At 44.7% G+C, this 24642-nt stretch overlaps 1 gene segment (V, D, J or C); it reads left to right on the top strand.

Annotated features, from left to right (window-relative positions):
* Positions 1-24642, top strand: part of LOC122815809 — a 673198-nt gene that overhangs the window by 31716 nt on the left and 616840 nt on the right.

Here is a 24642-nt window from a genome sequence, read left to right on the forward strand (position 1 = left end):
CATCTGTGAATACACATCAAGCATTCACTAAACACATGTCCACATGTAATCCAGACACACACAGAGGCTGTAAGCAGCAGCAGAAACACAACTGACACACAGATACATATCCTGCAATGGTGTGTACACCTGAGAGGTATGGTGCACAGTACATGCCAGGGTGCTGAACAGATGCACAGTAATGCTGTGGACATGGGTGCAGTGAGTTCCACGGGGAGGGTCATCACCTACTAACATAAGCCATGCATCACAGCCATGCATAATGTTGGTAATGGGGATTGACTACAGTTGCACTGCATGCTGTTGAGCGTCACATGTCCTGCATGCTGACATGTGTGTAATTAATGGTTTGTGTGTGATACTGTACTGTACCATCACCAGCTATTGTGTGTGTTATGGGGGTGTGGGAGCTGTCTATAGGTGCTGTCTGGTGGAGTGTATGGGTTGCCATGCATGTCGACTACATGTGTGTATTTCTGTGTGCGTGGCCATGTCTGCACACATGTGTATGTGCCTGTGTGTGTGTGTGTGTGTGTGTTTGTGTGTGTGTGTGTGTGTGCGTACTGTTTAGTGGTGATGTACAGGTCTTACAGTCTGTTCCCTGATTTCCCCTCACAGGTGGTGAGGTGTGGCTGGGTCCCCCCTGCAGGGAATCTGATGTTTCTGATACAGACAGTGACCATGAGGATAGATGTGTTGAGGCACAGGAAGGGTCATCAGGGGCTGCCGCTGGGCCACCAATTGACATCCCACACGTATCCACCCCATCCATGCACACAGTCACACTGCCTCTACATACCTCATCACTGTTGTACTTAACTGAGGGACAGTCTACAGTTGGCATTGGCCAGGACAGTGTGGTATCTATGGCACATGTGTCAAGACACAGCAGCCATAGCCAGATGTCTGGTGGGGTATCACATAGGCAGACGTTCAGGGGTGCTCGTTGGAGCACTGCTGGTCATCATGCACCTGGCAGACGTGCCACATCTATATCAACCACATGCATGTTCCAGACTGTCATGGAGGCACAGGCATGAATGGAACAGTACACCAGGCAGGGTCTAATGGTGCAGAGGGCTCATCACACCTCTGTAACTGACAGCATCCATGACCTATCAGATGCCATCTATAATGACACCTAGGTCATGGATAGACGGTGGGGTGAGACATTGGATCTCATCCACAATGTCATGTCCATGCATCAGGACATGGCGGGATGGTTGCGACAGCCACATGGATGCATGCCAGCAACACCAGCAGCTGGAGGTCACCGTGGATGTCCCACCAGTCACAGCCGCTCCCATAGTGGCAGTACCAGCTCCAGCACTGTGGGGGGGTGCTGTTCACAGACCGCCATAGCAGACCACATGCACATGGTCCTGGCCAGTCCCAGGAAGGACCTGGATCCAGTGGACGTCTGTCATCCTCGGGGGACAGTACTCAATCTGGCTTTGTACCTGATACTGCCTGTAGCACCCCTGCCAGGCACAGGTCCCGTGTCCATGGCCAGAGACAGTGAACTGCAAACCCTGCCAGGTACAGTCTACAGCTGTCTCACAATTCCCTGTATAGGGCAGCCACATGGAGGAACTGTGTGCATACAGCCACACACACATAAACAACAAACCTAGGGCAACCACATACCTGCACACACGACATCACCAGTGGCCCATAACAGTACTCAGCCTCCTCACACACACACACACATGTTGTCAATTGTATGGCTCAGCCTAGGCCTGTGGCAAACCAACAACACCATGTGCTTATGATGATACATGTGCCACTCCCTGACATCCGTAACATCGATGCAAGGACAGGCTAACATGGTGTTGATGCACAGGGTGACTGTACAACAGTGTAGTGTTGGAATTATGTGTAGCATGTTGTCAGCAGTAAAGTGAAATACTAATATCTTGTAAGGTGTAGCTGTGCAGCCATGATGCATCATAGCTGTAATTAACAATGTTGTATTGTCACCATTATATATTCTGATTGTGTTGTGTTTGTCCATGTGCCACATGGCTGATGGGTGTAGAGGTGTTAGCAGGTCTTCTACAGTGGACACCAGTAAATGTAGTGGGTGGTACACATGCCATAGCTGGTTACAACACACAGAGCCTTTGGTTTTTATGCAGTACAGGTTCAAGACTGTACACATGGAGGTATGTCCCCATGCAGGTAACACATCTGTTGCACATGTAATCCCACCAAGACAGGATAGGCACAACCACATATTGCTATATATGCATTCTGCAATGTGGATGACATTTAACATGATAACAGCAGGGTGCATGTCTCTCTCCCCACTATCCTCACTTCAGTAACATGTGTGTGCCAATGCTGGTGGCATAGCCCTACCCTTAGGAGGGTGTGAGGTGCTCAACTACTGTGAATGGTGTAAACAACAACTAACAACAACTAACAACCTGATTACATACACTGTACAGTATTACAGACAGCTATGTGGTGGGATAGACACAACAGTAACTGCAATAATGATGGATGTGTCCACAACAGCCACAACCAGTGAGTTATAGCAACCCCAGTAGTGCTGCACACCTCTACAGTTTGGAAGAGGGCATTAACACATCTATGACCTGTGTTGGACTGTATGTCCATGGGATGGCACCTGTGGAATGTTGGCATTTGCCAAGCAGTCCTGGTGGAAACATATTCTGTGAAAGGAGGTAGATCCCTTAACAACTACACACATTCCTACATGTGGGATTGTGTACAAAAGCCTGCTATGATCTACATAGGCATTGTGCACCTACTAATCCTCATCTACACCTGTCATGATTGGGTAAATGAGGTATATCAGGTTCAGGTTGTATTCTCTGCCTTTGACAAGTCCAACATTGGCGGGGTCCCATGTGTTAAGATTATCAGTGACATTGGCCATAGGTTCATTGTTGATATGTTCCATGTCCCTGCAGACCAGGGTCATCAGGCTACTGGGTGGTAGTTCCAAGCTGACATGATAGATTTGTGGTCGTCCTTGCCAACATTGGTGAATCCATTGTCAGGTGTAGGCCTATTAGATCATATGAGGGATCCCAGCTACTTACTACGCCTGCTCAGGGGGTTCCTCCAAGCATGACACATCACTTGACTTTACTGCATGATATGTTAGTAATGCCAGCCTGACATCCTACAGGTGGGATGGAGTACTGTTAACATGTACTGCCCTTGTCGTGTAGGGTCCTGGTTATGGGATCTGCTAAGGTTGGTACTGTATTGCAGGCCAGACGTGTTTGGCTGGGGGGGGTACCTATCCATGCCATATGTATGTTGTTTGGGTCTCTCAAACCCATCAATAATGCATGTGGACATATATGTTGTGGTTACGTTCCTAGTTTCATCTACAGATATATGTCCATATATACCTATATTGATATGTGTTCACCTTTAAATGGGAGACAATCATTTCTTTGATCAGCCTTTTCTGCAAACTGAAAGGACATCCGTCATTTCTTACTGCACCACAGTTCAATACATAGCAGTTCTAAAGGCACCTTTGCTGACTCTCGAACTGCAAGTTGCAATACATATCTTAATGCAGGGGGCATGCCTCCCTGCACACCCATCTGGGGGGCTGGGCCCCCCAAGACTCCCCTACTGTTATATACTAACTCCAAGTTTGCACTACAGTGGGGATAGGCAAATATTCCCCATCCCCACTGTAGTGCCATGCGCACCCAAATTGCCAAATCTGCAATGAGCGAATGCATATTGACATTCACTCATTGCACATTTGATGCATTTATTGCAAGATTGTGCAATGTTGAGAACATACTTTTGGCCTTCCAACTTTTGGACACATGGATTTCTCCCTTGAAAGGTGAGCCATATATATGCTGACATATATGCATTCCTAGTGCTGTATATATGTGGACATATGGATGTATACATATATATCTATAGATGTATGCATATCTATGTATATATGTATTTATTGGCATATATATTTCGATAGCTGTATCTACATATATAGATATGTTATATCCATTTAAAGTTGAATATATATGCACACACAAATACATCTACATGGCGGAATACATTCCCCATAGTGTTGTATACCTAGGCTGGATGATATGTATGTGAAAACATCATGGTTATGCATATCTGCCATGGCTTAGTGAAAAATCAATTTGTGTATGGTTTGCCGGGTTCTGGTTTCGAGCCTTACAGGAGCTGTTTATTTTGTTGCTGAGCAGAACACACCCCCTTGGATACAGAGTGATTAAGGCCCTTTAAAGCAGTTGTAAGCTGGTTTGCACAACGGTAAGCACTGATAACCTCCGGTTACATTTTCATACACTCAGCTTCTAAATTGCTTAACCTGTGTAGGCAGTGCTTAGCTCTGCGCAAACCCATGCAAACCTGCTTACAACTGCTTTAAAGTGCCTTAATCACTCTATCCAATGGATCGTGCTCTGCCCAGCAACAAAATAAACAGCTCTTGCAAGGCTCAAACCAAGGAACCTGCACACCCTAGACAAAGTGATGTGCAACTAAGCCATGACAGATACACAGATATTCAATGTTTCAGAAACATATCAGCCAGTCCTGTCATGCAACAGTACAGTGAATGTATACCAACATCTAGATGTCTGCGTGTGTAACTATATTACAACCTTAACAGATACAACATATCCATATATGTGTATATATATATATATATATATATATATATATATATATATATATATATATGTGTACATATATATATTTTGTTTTACTAACTTTATATACATATATATCACTATCTATGCACATATAGTTATATATCTGTTAGCAGATAAATATATCTATATAGGTATATATGGCCATACGTCTGTAGATAGCAATTGCAGATTACCAAATACATCTATGTCCACATACACCGTTAATGGGGTTAAGAGGCCCTACTATACGTCTTATACAAATAGACATCCCCCCACAGCCAAACACATGCGCCCTGCAATACACTACCAAGTACAGTCTGCCTCCCATAGGACATGTAATATGAGGAAGCCATCGACATCCCCAAAATACAGATGCACAGACACAGATATGCAGCTACAGATATACACACACACACACACACATATATATATATATATATGTGTGTGTGTGTGTGTGTATGTATATATATATATATATATATATATATATATATATATATATACATGTGACTACACATACACATGCAGATATATGTACAGTAAGATACATATGTAGAAGATGCACACAATATGGAACAGCCACTATGCCTTCAGTTAACACCTGAACAACTGGACACTGTATGGGCGACACATACTAATGTCAATCGTTGCTTGCAACATATAACCATAGAAAGGTCATAGAAAAGACACCACACACAGGTTTACAGAAATGGGAATCCTTTAATTGTATACTATAACAGTTCTATATGCCATGAGATATAGCTGTTAAGATACTGACAACCATATAAACGGAGTACTGAAACAGTTACACTAATCTGGAAAGGTTCAAAACTGTTGCTGTCCAGGCCAAGATCTTCAGAATGTACAATAGTGCAGACAGACTGGGCCACAGCATAGCACACACTCAACAGTATGTACTGCAGGTTTGTAGTTCAGTAGCCTCTATCTACACTCTGCACAAACTCCGTAGGAGGTAAAGACGTTTTGTGATCAAATAGGTTTTAACCGGTACATAACAAGGCATATTGCACAGAACAGTCTGTATGGCAGGAGGTAGTAGGCTTGCAGTATCCCAAGTCATGTAAGTAATTTCAATATAGGTGGAGTATATGGTACTGTACATCAAGATACCTTGTGGCAGCTCACCCCTGATACCCCCACATTTTGTAATAGCCTAGGTCATTTATGGTGCTCCCCACCTAGACTCAATAATACAGGCCAATATGCCACTGTTATATACACTGGCCTCTGCAGTGCATAAGGGCGCACATGTGTTTTGTAGGTGATACCCACACATATATGGCCCCAGCCCCACTGTATGTGTAGGGGATACAACAGCAGTGGACTAATGGCAGCAATGGCAGCATGATATACTCACAGCCCACTACAGAACAACCCCCAACAGCATGACATATGTGCAAAGCTTGGTATGTAGATGGAGGACAGAGGCTGGAAAACAAGCACATATGTGGAACACTGTTGCCATACACTAAGCAAGGTGCTGGTGTTACATGATAGTCTGCAATATACCCTTAGTCAGGCAATTGAGCTTAGAAATAGAAATGGATGTAACCATGTACTGATAGAATGCAACACACACACTGCCAGTGTAATATCTGACACAGGACCTGTGTGGTGGATGGACAACACATGATAGGCATACCTCTGTCCAGCAAGAAGATAGGCCCAAAGTAGTGAGCTATGCAGACAGACTGCATTCCAAGGTACACTAGTATGTATATACACACACACACACACACACACACACACACACACACACACACACACACACACACTGTAACACCAGTACTATACAAAGCATAACACAACTCTACTCACAGTCTGTCTGTAGTTCCTGATCCTCCTACAAATATGTGGCCACTCTGAGTATGCAGGTTCTCCTGTAAGAGGTATTGCTACCTGCTGTCTGTAACACTGATGCCCATACACAGGAAGGATGTCCATCACACAGGATATGTAAAGGGACCACACCTTCATGCTGTAGGGATTTATAGTGGGTGGTAGCCATGACAGTGGTAATTTGAAGTAGTACACATGTGTAATTATATATATATATATATATATATATATATATATATATATATATATATATATATAGCTATCTGGATAAGTATATGTACATATATTTCCACCATATGTCCTGGACTTTAAGTGTAGCTCTACCACAGCCCCTATAGTCCCAAAGTCATAGTGCAAGGGGATGTCTGGTATGTATAGCAGGTATATTACAAGATTACTACTGTCATTGGGATTGTCTTTACAGACATGGTGTGTGTGGAAGGTGACATCTGCTTATAACCTGTGTGCCATTGGATACTGACAGACATCCCAAGGAAATCATTGTAAAGTGCTGCCGCTAGCATGTAATGCCCCTGTGGAGTGCAGCGGAGATATTGGCAAATATATGTGGAACTTCGGACACACCCTGTGCAGTCCAGAGGTTTACACATAATTCTTTAGTGCACAACATGTGTACCAGGCCTGACAATATGGATGTAGACAGCCATGTAGATGGGTATAACACATAACGACTGGTATACATTTGCCACCAGAGGTTTTGGATTCACACACTCCTGTCTGGCCTGACACATAATGACTGCTGGTACAGGGGTGCCATGGACACATACTACCCACTAGATATTGACATACATCTGTACACATTCCACTGCTCTGTCTGACATACATGACTTCTAAGGGAGGCCTGGTAGCAGTACATCTGGCAAGTATCTGCACATGACATCTCACTGGGTAAGTACACTAAGCTGCTAGGCATGTAACAGTGCACTGTGCAGGCTACAGGCAGACTGGCTCAACACTGGCCTACATCTCGTATGGGGGAATGCACATGTACCTGCATATATAGCAGGCTCAACAGCCATGTTACAGCACAGGGTAAGATACACCTGTGTGAAAATGCATAACCACAACCAATGTGAACACAGCCACAGCCACATATGGTAAGCATAATATTACAATATATGGACTATCTGTTCTACACCATCCTCATATGTGCCACTCACAGAATGCCCCTACATATACTGGGCTGCTACACAGTTTGGTCTGATAGCTGTCTGTGGTATGGGACATGTGTGTGTATGGCCCTACAAACATGTACGGCAAAACAGTACCATACAGTGGGGCAGCATGTAACATCACATAGAAGGCGAGCTAGAACAATGACATCTAGCACAGTCTGTACACAGGCTAAAGTACATATCAACAATACACACACTGCTGACATTCACCATCACTACACAGACCTCAATACTGTACAAACATCCACAGAATGTCCAGGTTATGTCATGAAATATAACCCCTACTGTACATGACATGTGTAGCAGTCTGATATATCACTGGCTTGTTATCAGAGATGATTACACTATTTATGGTGTAAAGCACATATGCACCACTTCATGCACAACATATGTACAAAAGTTGACAAAGGTGCGGCTGACAGCACATACATAGGGCCAGTATACACATGTTGCTGTGATAACCTCATTAATTTACCATTGTAATGGGTTTTGTTGCAACATATGTCCTATGAGGGATATGAAGTCAGTAACTGTCATGGCCTTCACCATCTACAGACTGCAATCCTCACACTACCTTCTGCATTCCACAGATAGATGCACCGTGGCTAACATATGACACCAAAGGCACAACACTGCCCAGTCTGCAGATGACCCTGCAGATAGGTATTCCTCATATACATGGAACTGACATGGCAGGTATTGCGACATGTACGACAGGCATATCAAGACAAACACTGTTAAACCAACATTACTCCAAATGCAGTATAGCAGCACTTACAGTCTGTAGTCAGGTCAGGCACATCCACCTCCTGTTTGTTGGCCTCTTTCCACAGTGTATGTAGTTAGAGGTAAATCTCCAATCCATCTGAGATGCTGTTTGCCAAACAACAGATCTAGTTCCTGCTCACAGTGACTGAAAAGGGGCAACACCACCATGATGTTCCTAGGTATTGGAGTGTGTTTCCAAGCAATTGACTATGGGAATGTTACCACAGCTGTTCCACATGCAGTCAGCTAAGGGAGGGTTGCAATTCATGCAGAGGCCATCAGCTGATCATGAGCATCACTTACAATACACATACTGCTGCCTAAACAAAGCAGGTGTGAGTCTCCACATCCACCAGAGAGGAAGTGGAGGAGGCAGACAGAGGCAAATACATATCAGGGAGGGGTGGGTGAGTAAAACTGAAGCATGTTTGTATCACACACCTTCCAGCACAGGGCATCAAACCCCTCAACAACTATGTAGTGCTATCACAGTTCAATGCAGTTATTGGATGCGCCATATGGGTTACCTGCTGTGGCGCACTCAAAACATATATGTTCAGGTGAGTGACATCTGCAACAGGGATATGGTTGTTATACAGTAGGTGACGTACATGTGCCTGTCTGCATGAACAGGTGCCAGCGTCAAAACAGGCACACTCACACAGGGGTGCACACACATTGACACACTTGGCAGGGCCAGGAGTGCAACTCATCACTAGTGGGATTGTCTCAACACATCAATGTACAGGTATCACATGCACCACACGGGTCATATGGAGGTAGTATGGGCAAAGAGTATGAGGAGGTGTCAGACATGCATGCATCAGTATGTCCTAGGGGGTTGTAGTGAGTGTGGATGTGGACATATGCACCATACAACACACACACAAACACACAAGGTGCCAGTTCTGACATGCATGGGTGCATGTCTGCACGGGTATGTGGTGGTCAACTGTGCCAACAGGCTGTACAAGGGTAGGTGATGGGTATACCTTGGCATCAGGCCACATGACAATGGTCTGCATTGTGGCTCAGGCCTGTAGTTTCTGCATTCGCCCACACAGGTGGGTATTGCATCCCTCATCCAGTCACCTGGGTGAATATTGTGTGTAACCAATGCTGTGCAACACTTGCCATGTATGTGTTCCTTATTCCATAACATGGATGGTGTTTGGGATGTGCACACCTCCCACATGCATGTTCAGTGACATGTGGAACTGTACCTGGGGTGTCTGGCCCATGTTGTGAACACAGATTATCATCGGATGTGCCAGTCTTGGCCACCTGTGGCAGGAACTGGTACTGAGCAGCAGGTTTACCCTGCATCTACATTGATAGCATGCTAACAGCATTCCCTGATGTCAGTGTCATCTGTCCATACAGGGCATGTTGTCAGGCATGGTATGTTCATTGTGAGTCACATGTGAAGCAGCACAGGTGGTGCAGATGTCCATTGGGGAACATGGTGGAGGTGCACTGTCTGCATGTATGTGCATATTGGACAGATGGGCAGGGTGACATGGTCTCTGTAGCCCACTGCTATCACTACATAGTTACTTTCAGTGGCCAATATGCAGTGTACTACCCACATATTGGCTGTTGCCTGGGCATGTGTGTGCATATGACACATGGGTTGAGTGTGTGCTCTGGGTAATAGTGGGGTTGCTAACTGTGATTGGCTGGCCTTTATGTCACATATATGGGTATGGCTTTGCACCTCAGCCTCTCAGCTAATTTACATCTGTTATCCCTGCATGGTTGACATTGTGATACATAGTAGGGCCACCATAAAAGAAATAAGCAAAACCACCTCCACATTGCCCACTGGTGTCACATACTCACACCCACCTCTACACAGGATATGAGTAACACACACACACACACACACACACACACACACACACACACACACACACACACACCCACACACACCTGTTATGTCTGGGAGTAGAACCCCTACCTAACTAGTTTACATTACAGCACTACGCAGTTATAGTACCCACTGCAGACATTACTGGAGTACTTCTTCCCCAAAGGTGTATTTCACAATGAATGACACCAGCAGGATTGCCAAAGAAGAGCATTTCATCTGTACTGCAGGTGACTAGCCTAAAATGCATTGCTCCCTACACAGACAATGTGACACACACAAAACTGACATGTGTGGGTATAGAACCCCTGACTAAGGTCTATATTACATGATAGCATAGGGCTGTTACAGGACACACCACTGGTATTACTAGGGAAATGCTTCCCAAAGGTGTATTTCACAATGAATGACATCAGCAGGATTACCAAAGAAGGGCATTTCATCTGTACTGCAGGTGACTAGCCTAAAATGCATTGCTTCCTAGACAGACAGTGAGACACACACAAAACATCCACAACTGACATGTGTGGGTATAGAATCCCTGACCGAGATCTATATCACACTACAGCATAGGGCTGTTGTAGAATACATCACAGGGATTGCAAGGGAAATCTTTCTCAAAGGTGTATTTCACAATGACCTTTGGGGAAGAAGTACTCCAGTAATGTCTGCAGTGGGTACTATAACTGTGTAGTGCTGTAGTGTAATAAACTAGTTAGGTAGGGGTTACCAAAGAAGGGCAATTCATGTGTATTACAGGTGACTAGCCTAAAATGCATTGCTCCCTACACAGACAGTGAGACACACACAAAACATCCACAATTGACATGTGTGGGTATACACTACAGCATAGGGCTGCTATAGGATGCACCACAGGGATTACTAAGAAACTTTCTCCCCAAAGTTGTATTTCACACTGAGTGACATTGTCAGGATTGCCAAAGTAGGGCATTTGAAATGTACTGCGAGTGAGTAACCTATAATGCATTGCTCCATACACACAAAACACCCAGAGCTGCCATGGGTGGAGATGGAACCCTATTACAGTTCTAAATCACACTACAGCAGTATGCAGTTACAGGACACAGTACAGCGATTACTGAGCTACAACCTTCCCAGAGGTGTATTTCGAGGTGGGTGACATCAGCAGCCTTGCCAAAGTTGAGTATATGAATTCTAAGGAGTATAAGAACCCTAAAAAGCATTGTTCGCTACTCAGTTAGAGACACACAGATTCACACACACACACACACACACACACACACACACACACACACACACACACACACACACACACACACACACACACACATTTGCCAAGTCTGGGGGTGGAACATCTACCTAACTACTTTATCACACTACAGCAGTCCACAATTACAGGACACACTACAGAGATTACTGGGTTAAGACTTTCCCAGAGGTGTATTTCTAGGTGAGTGACATCAACAGTCTTGCCAAAGTTGAGTATGTGATTTGTACAGAGTGTGAGTAGCCTAAAAAGCATTGCTCTCTACTCAGTCAGACAAACATTCACATTGTTGCCAAGTCTGGGGTTAGAACACCTACCTAACTACTTTATCACACTACTGCAGTGCACAGTTACAGGACATGCTATAAAGATTACTGGATTATGACATTCCCAGAGGTGTATTTCTAGGTGAGTGACATCAGCAGGCTTGCCAAAGTTGAGTATGTGAATTATATGGAGTGTGAGTAGCCTAAAAAGCATTTCTCTCTACACAGTCAGAGACAGACAGACACGCACACAAACACACACTCACGCAGTTGGCAAGTCTGGAGTTAGAACTACTACCTTACTAGTTTATCACTACAGCAGTACACAGTTATGAGACACACCATGGAGATTACTGAGCTACAGCTCTCCCAAAGGTGTATTTCACATTGGATAACCTCAGCAGGCTTGTCATAATACTGCTATGGGGCGGGTGGTATGTTCATGGGCCATAACCCATTCATGTAGGGGTTGACATGCCACATGTGGGCACACATGGGGTCATATGTCACAGGTACGTGTATACAGCTACTAGATGACTATTTCCTTGTACAGTCGTTGCACAGCTGGCACGTGCACCACATAGTCTGTCATGCTGACAGATACTAGTGGCTAGTATCTGCAGTGAGTGACCTCTGCATCTCATGTGTTTGGGGCCCTTTGGCTGTGTGCTGGGTGGGACAGGCCTGGATGGCTCCTTGTCACGGTCACATTCTTCCAAACATCTATGTCCGTCTACCTTTGGCTTATTATAGTGTGTTGTCCTTACATATATGTCTGTATTCCTATCCACTGTGTGTGCAAGGCAGCTGTGGTGCATACTGACATGTGTCTGCGCTAAGAACTGTGACTGCCAGATATGCCTGGTCCACTGATGTTTGCAGACATGGCCTTCATGTGTTTAAGTGTGTGAGCATGCCCAGTATGACCTTTCAGTATGTTGTTGACTGACATTGCCTTCATTCCTCTGTGTGTGAGCATGCCCAGTATGGCCATCTGTTTTGCATGTGTGGATCAAGTCCAGGTAGATTGTACTGCGGTGCTGACCTTTGTGTTGTACACTGACAGGTAGTATGCTGTGTCTGCAGTTTATCCATCAGTCATTTGGTATTGACTGTTGCTACATTTCTGCATAGCGGGGGGGGGGGGCATCTGAGTGTTTCTACATTTCTACACAGGAGTGGGGGGGCCCAACTGACTGTTACTATAAGTATACTTAGGATGGGGGGGCACACCTGATACTTGTACACATTTGCTAGGACTGTACTGGTATGCTGGGTACTCCATTTCAGTCTGTAGTCTTCCCTATCGTGCTAGCTAGAGGCATACCAGTGTACTACAGATTTTAGCTTTAATTACCTACATATTAGTTTCTAACTTCCTAGCCTTCACAACTTACATCCAACTGCCTGGCCTGCTGTAGTCTGTCTGTGTAGGCCTGGGGGTGGGGTTACCCATAGGGCTCATTCAGAGGCTATAGTACAGCATTTGTTTGTGTTTGTCTACACCTATCCTGCTGGCTGTAACTGTTGTTGGGTATGTGCCCCCCCCCCAACTGGCATGTGTGAGTCACTTAACTTGTGGGTGTCCCAGTATTGAGGGTGGTCCTGCAGGGCTGCCTATGTTGGATGCACACAGTACACTCCCTATACATAGTTGAGCACAGGTAGTGTCATGTTTGGCATCCCTTTTACTGTATGTGCAAGTCAGAGAGGGGTGTCATTCCCTGGGTCCCTACTGTGTCAGTGCATGTGCTATGCGTTGCCTCTTTGCCAAGGCCAGGGCATACTGGGCACACCTCATTTTGCCTACTGAGGCAGGCTCAGATTGTTCCTCCTCTGAGTCACTCTGTGCCTGTGCAGGCCTTGGCAATGGTGGGGGGCTGTGTGGCCCCGCCCCATGCTGTTCCTGCTGCAGCTGTTTCTGCAGGATCATATTGTGTAGCATGGCACATACCAGGCCAGTCTGGGTAAATGTAGTTGGTGGGTGTGTCCAGGCACTGGAACCTTGACTTGAGCATCTCAAAGACATCCTCTATTATGATTCGTGTTTGTGCATGTGCCTCATTATGGAGTTCTTGTTCGGGTGTGTGTGCATTTCTGATGGGCGTCATCAGCCATGGCTCAAGTGCATATCCAGCATCCCCCACTAGGTGACGGTGTGGGATGTCCCCATTGGCAAATGTCTGATACAGCTGCGTCAGATGCCAGATGTGGGAATCATGGTAGCTTCCAGGGCAGCCAGCACACACATTCATTATTATGCCCTGGGCATCGCAGACTTGGCAGTTGATGGAGGGGAAGCTCTTGTGGTTGATGTAGATCCTACCTCACTCACCAGGTGGTGCTTTGATACATATGTGCGTGCAGTCTATTGCACTCACTACCTCAGGGTATTCTGCTATTTGGTGGAAGAGACGCATATTGCTGGCCAACGCCTCATGGCTGATGGGGAAATATACGTGCTCACTGACATGTGCTGATATGGCATCCAGGAACTGGTGGAGTACCCTGGATGCTGACGCCTGTGAAATCCCCATCATATCCCCAGTTGGCCTTTGGAAGGTACCTGTAGCTAGTATTCTTAGGCCTACACATACCTTGGTATCCACTGGGATGGGTTCCCCTCTGTTAGTTCTGTGTGTGAGGAGTGGCCGGCACAGCTCAACAATTTGCTGTAGGAGGTCCCTGTCCACCCTATAGCGCTCCACTATCTCCAGCTCATGTAGCCCTTGGTAGGTTACCCTGGGTCTGCACACTCTTATCTGTCTCCTCAGTGTGGGTTGCTCAGGAGCATTCACATCCTCACCACCCTCAACCTCTTGCACATGATGGTTTATGATAGCAAAAGCAGCCCCTAACATTTTTTTCTCTTGCATTCGTTTTGTAAAATTTCCACATCTGTATACACCGGTGGTGCAAAGTTTTGGGGAAAAACAAGGGGGAAAGGTGTTTGTGTAGTTTATAGTGGTGTGCTGGGCTGGGCTGGTCTGCTGCCAGCGGAATTGGCTGATTCTGATACATTTCACCTGTCATCTGAGCTGGTTCTCCTTGATTACCTTCCTACTGCTGCTTTCCCTTCCCATTGCCTCCCTGTTTAAGCCCGTGTGCACACCTCACAAACAGAGTGCTGAAATGTGCACAGAGCTGCTATTTCCTGGTTTAACTTCCTTTTTCTTCCTGTTAAAACTGATGCGCAGCATGCACACCCACTTACACTTTGTAAGGAGTGCTAGGCCGGTTTAGACACACCCCTAGCTTAGCTGTGCTAAGTTAGGGGCAAACCCGAGCCACAGGGCTCCAATCCACTTACAGTATGCCTGACACCCCCCCCCCCATGATGTCACCTATATCCTAGTCTTGCACTCAGCTATTTATACTCTTACACTCTTGGGACCTGCCTTACACCCTGGGGAAATCTGGGATTCACTATCCTTCCCCTAATTTGCATAGGATTGCCTGCTAATGCATAGTTACATGTCCCACACTGAGCCTCTTCCCTTAGCAACCATTACTCACTGGCCAGGTTGTCTTATGCCTGCCATTGACTTGCACGGCAGAATACTGCTTTTAGTTAGAATGCTTATTTTAGGTTTATTTTATTTTTTTCCCCTGATCCCATTTGCACGCTTAAACAGCCGAGATCGGTGAAAATTAAATAAAAGTTGTTTATTTCATTCTTTTAACATTTTGCAATGCCAATGGCCTTCTGCTTGGCCATTGGCATGCTTCCTCAATAATATGCAGCCTTTCTTTGGAGCTGACATGGCTCTGTTTTGTAGTTTGCAGAAATGTACTCGGTTACTGACCGAGTACATTTCTTGAGATTGCACTCATCCTGCACTGACAACTGCCAGCTGCCTGGATCGCAAATTACCCTCATTTGCATTGTTTTCACCTGCAAATGAGAGCAATTTGCATACAGGAGCTCGGTCCATGCAGTATTAGCCTAAGAGCTCATGTACATGTCCTGGGAGCTTGTTCCTGGCTCGCACATCGGCCATATTGCTGAAAATAGCTCTTAGGCTAATCCTGCATGCTATGAAGGGCTTCATAAATCTGGGGGAGAGTTAGCAACATTGGATGTTATTTCTTTATATACTTTTATAATACAAGAAAAAGTCATTGAATTTGTTAGAAATTACTTGACTACATTTACCAGCTTTAGTAATGGTTACTTCAATGGGTCTATATTATAACATCAAAGTCTTACAAATTTGAATGTTATAATATCGAACCCAGTAGAGCGAAACACCAGAAAAGCGAACAGTCAGAAGAGCAAATTTTTTCCCAGGGAAAAAATTTGCTGTTCCAACAAACATACACACAACACAAGCACACCAAAATAAATAATCCACACACACACTTCACAAAAGCCTACACTAAACCATACATACACCACTAGCTATCCACTTACCTTAACCCAACCCTACCCCTAAGGTCTGTCACTATCGCACACTCACCTTACCTGCTCCCTAACCCTAACTCACCTACCCCACCCTTACCCTCACATCCATGCAATTGCACACTTACCTGACCCACGCTCTAACCCTAACTCACCTAACCCATGCCCAATCGCACACTCACCTTCGTTCGCACACTTACCTTTACCCGGTCTGTAACCTTTGCTCCACAGTCGAGGAAATAGTGAAGCTGCAGAAACGGCCCACCGAATACTTTTCTTAGGAAAGTATTCGGTGTTCTGCAGCTTCGCTGTTTCCAGCGTTCGCTCTACTGGGTTTGACATTATAACATTCAAAGTTGTAAGACTTCGATGTTATAATATAGACCCACTTCAACACCATTTATTCCTTATTAGAGATAGTGTTGGATAACATTTTTTTTTTCGTTTTTGACAAATACTACAGGCCAAAGAAAGAAATAATGATGAGTGCTAGAGTGGCACCACTGTTTGCTAATTTAGTAATGTGATGGTGGGAACAAGAATTTTAAGTGCCCACCCCCTTTTTAGTAAAATGTGAATTTACAGGTGTTATGTTGATTTCCTGATTTTTCTTTGGAATGAAATGAAAGAGAATTTTAGTATTTTTAGCAATGACTTAAACATTACTACAAATTTTTTGCCTTGTACCACTGGGGATCAGGGAGATACTGTTCAGTTTTCAGATTTTACTACTATTCACCTTGATATGGTCAGTAAATGTTTTCACACTAAATAAGAAAAGCATGACTGTTAACAATTATTTGTTTCTCTATTATCAACATCCATTTTACATGAAAAAGAATCTGATGAGAGGGCTGTTTAGAAGACTGGGAAGGTTGATAAGTGATGACAAGATGTTTGATTATGAAGTTATTATTATTAAGAGTTTGCTATATCATTTTAGAAGTTAGAAACAACAGCTGAGTTAAGTTTATGTCCATCTTAAAAAAAGTGGTCTTCTGGGTTTCAAAAAATAACAAAACAGACTATGGTTGTTTGCTAAGGCTTTACCCATTTCACTTGATACAAGCACCATTAAGAAGACATTAACAACTGGAAAGTAATTTTAGGAAATGAAGGACTTGCAAATATTGTGGATGACAAGCCATTGTTTACTTTTAAGAGAACATATAACATTAATACAATACTTGAGAATGTTGGCATTAGTTCATTTGACCACACAATAATTGCAGGTACTTTCTGATGCAACCATTGTATATATTGCAGATTTATAGGGGAAGAGTTCATAGGTTCATAGGTAGTTACTAGGCTATCAGCCCAAGGGTATAAGTAAGAATAGCCAACAAGGTTCCCTGGCTTACGCCACCCAAGAAAGTTAATTTCCTGTGCCCCTGTGGAGCAGAGTCACAGAAGTGATCCCCAGGGTGTATTTCCTATTTCCCATCCACTCATCAAGATTTTTCTTGAAGAGTGCTAATGAGGAACTTTGCTTGACATAAATGAGTAGCTTGTTCCAGAGTATGGTAAGTCTCTAGGACAGGAATCTATCCCTTCAGCATGTCCTGTTTATTGTGGTGACAAGGTTTAGGTCCCTAGAGCATGTAGCTTGGAAGGATTGGGATTTCTTTAGGTGTATCATGTCCAACAGCTCTAAGTTTGGCATAGCTTTATATGTTAGGCAGAGATCTCCTTGGAGTATTTGATATACTACAGAGTAAAGCTGGTGTTTTTTGAGACGGTCAGTGTAAGGCATCTGTTTGAGGCCAGTAATCCTCTTTGTGAGGTACTTCTGTGGCCTTTCCAGCTGCTGCAGATGTCTTGTGAGGTACATACCGAAAGGGGTGTTGTACTCTATAATGTGTCTAATGAGTGCCGAGTAGAGGGGAACAATTACTTCTTTTCCTGGATGAGAACCCTTTTGTGATGAGGTGTGCTGCATAGAAGGATTTTCTGAGTACCGTGGTGATGTGATTATCAAAGGAGAAACTACCCTCCACCTGGGTCCCAAGGTCTCTTATCACACATTCGGCATTAAGTAGACTGCCGTCTATGTGGTAGTTCATGGCTACAGAGTTTTTACCAAAGGGGATAACAATGCACTCTTTGCCATTGAGCTTGAGGCCATGCCTCTGGCACCAGACATCTGTCTCAGTGAGGCCCTTCTGTAGGATGTTCACATCATTTGGGGACTCGACCATGGCTCCTAGTTTGCAGTCATCTGCAAACTTTGTTAGCCAGAGGCCTTCTGTTTTAGCCTGTACTTCAGAAAAGCAGACACCAAGCAGGAGAGGTCCCAGGACTGAACCCTGTGGTACTACACTTATCACTGATTTGAAGTCAGATTTGGAGTCTGCAACTTTTACAGTGTATGTTATGTCGGTGAGCCAGCTGGCAACCCAACTTGTGACGTAGGGATTTATACCTAGTTTAGTGAGTTTAGCTAGAATCCCAGAATGGGGGATGGTGTCGAAAGCCTTGACGAGGTCAAAATAGGCTGTGTGAACCACCTAACCCTCGTCTACAGCTTTGGTGACTACCTCAAAGAAGTTGATCGGGTTTAGAAGGCATGATCTGCCTTTCACAAACCCAAACTGGGTGGGGTCCAGAGTTTGGAGGTTACCAATGTCTTTGTTTATGAGTTTCATGATAATACATTCCATGGCCTTGCAGACCAGGCTCATCAGGCTAATAGGGTGATAATTCCCAGGATCAGTTGTGGCTCCCCCTTTGTGGAGTGGGTAACTGTTGCTGTGCGCCATTCAGTGGGGACAAAGCCTGACATGAGACTATGATTGAACATGGTGCTTAAGTGGGGAGCCAGTTTGTTCTGAAGTTCATGTAAAATGTAGCCTGGGATGTTGTCTGGTCCCATGGATGCTGTGTTTTTGGTTTCAGAAAGTGCAGCTTTTACCTGCATAGATGTGAATAAACTGACTCTGCATTCTTCCGGTATAGATATGTGCCCTTTAGGGGGTGAGAGGGGAGTAAAGTTAGCACTGAACCTATCTGCCAGGTTGTTGGCAATATCAGCTGGTTCTGTAATTTTCATACCATTGTGCTGTAACTCAGAGCAGATCTGGGTGTTGCCATTGAGATTCTTGACATAGCTATAGAATGCTTTGTGGTTGCCCTTAGTATCAGTGGCGATTTTGTTTTCATAGCTAGCTTTGGAGGATCTTATAAGGGATCTCAACTTCTTACCGAGGCTGACCAGGGAGCTCCTCCACTCATGGGATTTTACTCTCTTTTGCAGCAGTTTCTTCCTTCGGTTGTAGAGTTTGTTTATGGCAGGGAACCACCAGATTTGCTTCCTTTTTTTGGAGGATAACATTTTGGTTCTGTTTGGGATAGCACGATCCATGCACTTGTGTAAATGCTTATAGAGTGCATTTGTGTAGGATCCAGCAGTCATAACTGTATTGTCCATCTGCATGGATGTCATGAAGTTCGCCACTTCTGTTTTAAGAAGCATGGAGGTGGCGTTGGAAAAATTATTTACCGTGGTTTCTTTAATGGTGGGTGGGGGTGGGATTCAGATATCTAGGGTGATTAGCCTATGGTCAGATCTGACCAACGAGGAATTGACTTCAGGTGTGGAACACCGGTTACTCATGTTGGTAATGACTAAGTCTAGGATATTGTTGCCCCTGGTGGAAGTGTGGATAAGTTGATCCAGGGCATTGGAATTTATGAATTCCAGAAAGGGTTGAGTGAAGGAGTTGGTACATGAGTAGTTTTCCCAGTTAATGGTGGGGTAGTTGAAATCACCCATTATTAGGGTTTTTGGTTGAACCCTAATATTTTCCAGTATATCAAGAAAAGAGGAGTTGGAATCCTGGGGCATGGTGGGGGATCTTTAGCAAGTTACAATTTGGATTGCAGTTTTGCCCAGAGTTAGTTGCACTTGGATAACCTTGGGTGCATTATGCTGTGCAACTAGCCTGGAGGTTTGGACATCCTTAATGAATATGGACACACCTCCACCTTTGGTGTTCTGGTCCTGGTTAGAGGGCCAAAAACTGTGGTATGAGTTATAGCCTGGTAATGCAGGGGTGCTCTCTAGAGCCTTGAACCAGGTCTCAGTCACTGCACAGACATCAATGTTCTCCATTTTAAGGAGTGCCTCGAGTGAGTGCATTTTGAGATTTAGACTTCTAGCCTCGAGTAGCATTACCCTCAGTTTTTGCTTGCCTGTTCCTGTTACAGTGGTCAATTTGTCATTTGAACCTTGCCCAAAAAAGGCACTACAGGGGCAGCAAGAGGCTTAGTCAGTATTCAGAATCACAGGGGCAACAGGTGCAGGCCATCTCTGGCAAAGCATCAGGGTCTGTCAACCATGTCGTCCCAGCCAGACAGATACTGGATCCCCTTAGAATGACACCAGAAGCTTAGCCAATTGTTGAAGTCAATCATTTTTCCTTTTACTGTGGTATCCTTCTGGGCAATGGCAGAATGCTACTCAGGGCTATAGTCATGCCTGCCTGGGCTACAAGATCAGAGATCTCTTCCATGTCTCTTTTCATGTAGTCCAGGGAGGTACATCTCAGGTCGTTCACACCAACATGGACAATGACAGAGTCATATTTGTACTTGTTGTGGAGTGAGCTGAGTGTGTGGGTTATGTGACGAATCCTGGCACCCAACAGGCAGCTGACAGTAACCTTTTCCATGTTTTGCCTGGTGAGTGGGACATCAGTGTGCCTGACTATAGAGTCACCTATGATTAGTGTGTTGGGTACGTTGTTTTGCCTTAAGGGCTGTGGTTTATTGGCACACTGAGTCTGTGGATCTGTGGGCTATATGTCATTTGGTCTCATTGAGGCCTTTCTGCAGGATGTCAACATCACTTGGGGAGTTAATAATAGCTCCCAACTTGCAATCATCTGCGAACTTTGTCAGCCAGAGTCATTTTGTGTTGGCCTGGACTTCAGAGAAGTAGATACCAAACAGGAGAGGATTCAGGACTGAACCCTGTGGGACTCTACTCGTGACTGGTTGACAGTCTGACTTGGGGTCAGCTACTTTCACACTGTGGATTCTATCTGTGAGCCAGTTTGCAACCCACCTAGTAATATAGGGGTTGATGCCTAGCTTAGTAAGTTTTTCTATGATTCCTGAGTGGGGAATGGTATCAAAGGCCTTGGCCAGATCAAAGTAAGCTGTATGAACCACTTTACCTTCATCCACAGCTCTGGTGACTGACTCAAAGAAGTCGACCAAATTGAGCAGGCATGATCTACCCTTCACAAAACCAAACTGTTATTATTAAAATATATTTAATTCTATCATTGTGGCTTATCTGTCTAGAGATATTTAAGCTCTAAGAGTACTTGCATATTTATTAATTGATACCATGTAAGCCACTCCTAATAACCTTGCTCTTGGTCAAATCACCATTTCTATTAACACTAAAATTACACAGTAAGATTGTGATACATTTTGTTAAGGGCCTTAAAGTAGCTGATAAGGAGTGGCTGGTGGCAGTGAAAACTACCTTATTGTCTAGGCAGAAGGGGTCATAGCTAGTAAACCTGTGCCAGCCTTTCCCAAGTGTGTATGTGTGTGTGTGTGTGTGTGTGTGTGTGTGTGTGTGTGTGTGTGTGTGTGTGTGTGTGTGTGTGTGTGTGTGTGTGTGTGTGTGTGTAAATCAAACCTTAAAGAGTGTGTGGGTCAGCTACTTGGGCAGGGACATGAAGCACTGGTTGGACAGATAGGGTGCTGGATGTCCTGGCTTGGTCACTCAGCTCACGTCTCAGCTCTATAGCTGTGCCAGTGGGGAGTCTTACTGGGTACCTGGAGAAAGAGGGAGAAACCAGCCCCGGACTGATGGTGGTCTCTGTATGGTCTTAAGGGAAATTGCACTTGATGCAGAGAACTACATCTGGAAACACTGTGCATGTACTTGTCATCCTCCCAATGTACATCCCTTACTGGTGCCAGTGGTGAGTATTGAGACTCCTTAACTACTGGTCCAGTGGTGGGGCATCACTTTTATTGGCTGGCAGTGGTGGGATATCCACATATTGGGATTTAGTGGTGTGGATATTTAACTTCTGTAGCCTGTAAACAGTGGTCACTAAAGAAGGTACTTGTACTCTCAATCAGCCACAAAGTGAACATTCAGAGTTTCATAACACAATAGTTTTGTTTATTTTTTGTTAGCTTAGTTAATCAGGGAGAGCAGACAAGATGTCAGCAGAGGCTTATGGCAAGCTAACAAACAACCAGTTGGTTGAGATGTGCCAAGCCAAAGGTCTGGAACATGCCAACCTTACTAAAGCAGAAATTGGTGCAGCCTTAGTCACAGCAGCATCACAGACCAGCAACCAGGAGCACAATCAGACTGGCCTTGGAGATTTACAACTTTCAGAAAATGGACAGTTCAACTTTGCCTCAGAGGACTTAAAAATCCATCTTGAGTTAAAGGGATTTGAAGTAGAGGCCAAACAGTTGGAACTGGAATCAGAAGAGAGACTGTGGCATTTGGAGGCTGAAGAAAAGGATAAACATATGTCATTCCAATCAGCAGGGAGACTGAGATGTAAAATGAGAGGCAGAGACAACATGAAAAGGAGATGCTGACTCTTCGTCGGGGTCATGCAGGTAATGGGGGAGGGAATAACTAAACCCCAGAAGGAATAAAGGTCAGTAAATTTCTTCCACAATTTACAGAGGGTGATAATTTTGATAGTTTTATTCATATGTTTGAAAGGGTTTGTAAACTGGATTATGTTGACCAAGGGGTCTGGGTATGGTTCCTTTTCCCCTTACTTCATTATAAAGTTGTAACTGTTGTTTCTAAATTGTCTGACACTGATTGATTAAATTGCAATTCCTTTAAAAATTGTTTATTAGAGTGTATTAAGTTAACACCTGAAGCTTACAGGAAAATGTTTACTGAGCATAGGTGCAAGGCAGATGAAGGTGTATGTGATTATGTTGCTGAGTTAAGCACTTATTTTCATAGGTAGGTGAGTGGGTGTCAGTTCACTACTTCTGAAGGGCTGGCAGACCTTTTGGTGAGGAAACAAGTCCTTGCACTTTGCCTGAGGACATAAGAATCTCGTTGACAGATGGGGAATGTAAAACAGTAGATGATTTGGTGAAAAAGGGAGACCTATACATAGCAAGCAGGGCATCACTGCACAAGAAAGGGATACTCAGTGCTGCACATGGGTCTAAGGGAACCCATGGTGGGCAGCCTAAGCCACCCCAACAGAGTCCACCAGTAACAGGGGAAGCCACTAGTTCAAGTACATGGCCAGGATCAAGGGTTAAATGTTTTAAATGTAACCAGTGAGGCCAGGAAGCATATAGATGTCCATAGAGGCAAGGTGGGAAACAAAAGGTGGGCGAGCCAGTAAGTGGGAATAACAGAATGCCAGCAGTAAGTTGCCTGGAGACAACAAGAGTACCAAACTACCATAAGAGGTTATATCCTATCTTAGTATATGGAAAACAGGCCACTGCTAAGAGAGACACAGCCTCTGATCTAACCATTGTGAAGCCTGCAATGTTTAAAGAGGAACACTACTTGCTTGGGCAGTCTACTCCAGTCAGAGCTTTAGTAGGGACCCCATTCCAAATACCTTTGGCTACGGTTCACCTGAATGGGAGGGTGGAAAAAGAAGCAAGCAAGTAGGTGTGTTTGGGGATATCCCTGTAGTTGTCCTGATAGGGAATGATTTTGATAATGCAGTACCTTGTGTGCATGCAGTTACATGCAGTCAGACTTGGAGACAAGAGTGTGGGTCTGGTAGCCTGGGGGGACCCAGACAGACCAAACACTTGAAGCTAGGACTGGTGAGATGGCTACTTCAGGGAGGGCCTATCCAGTTGCAGTGAGACTGAAGGTGAGCCACAGCTGCTGGTGGGTACTGATGTTCCCTTGGGCAGAGTGACTGCAAGGGCAGAGTTGAGTAGTAGTATCCAGGCTGACAGTGAGGCACTGCTGTCAGAGAACACCAGACTTCCTGTGGAAGGGGAGCTGAAAAGGGTTAGAAAGAGAGAGTTGAGACAGGCTCAGTTCTCAGACCCTACATTACAGGGCTTGAGAGAGGTAGCCAGAGAAGCACCTGATTTGCAAGGAAAAGGGGAATCTGTATACTGTGACAAAGGGTTACTGTATAGAGAGTGGACCTGAGGGAAGGCTAGAGGGTGAGAGAATACAGCAGTTGGTAGTGCCCAGAGCCACATGTCTGGCACATCTAGCCATAGCCCATGACATTCCCTTTGCAGGTCATATGGGCATAAAACATACAAAGAGATATATTATGCAGAACTTTTATTAGTCTGGGATTTGCAGAAATGTAACAGGGTACTGCAGGACCTGTGAGCAGTGCCAAAAGGGAGGCAAGGCAA

Source organism: Protopterus annectens, chromosome 11.part0, assembly GCF_019279795.1.
Source record: "Protopterus annectens isolate FY-2018-M chromosome 11.part0, PAN1.0, whole genome shotgun sequence".
Lineage (NCBI taxonomy): Eukaryota > Metazoa > Chordata > Ceratodontiformes > Protopteridae > Protopterus > Protopterus annectens.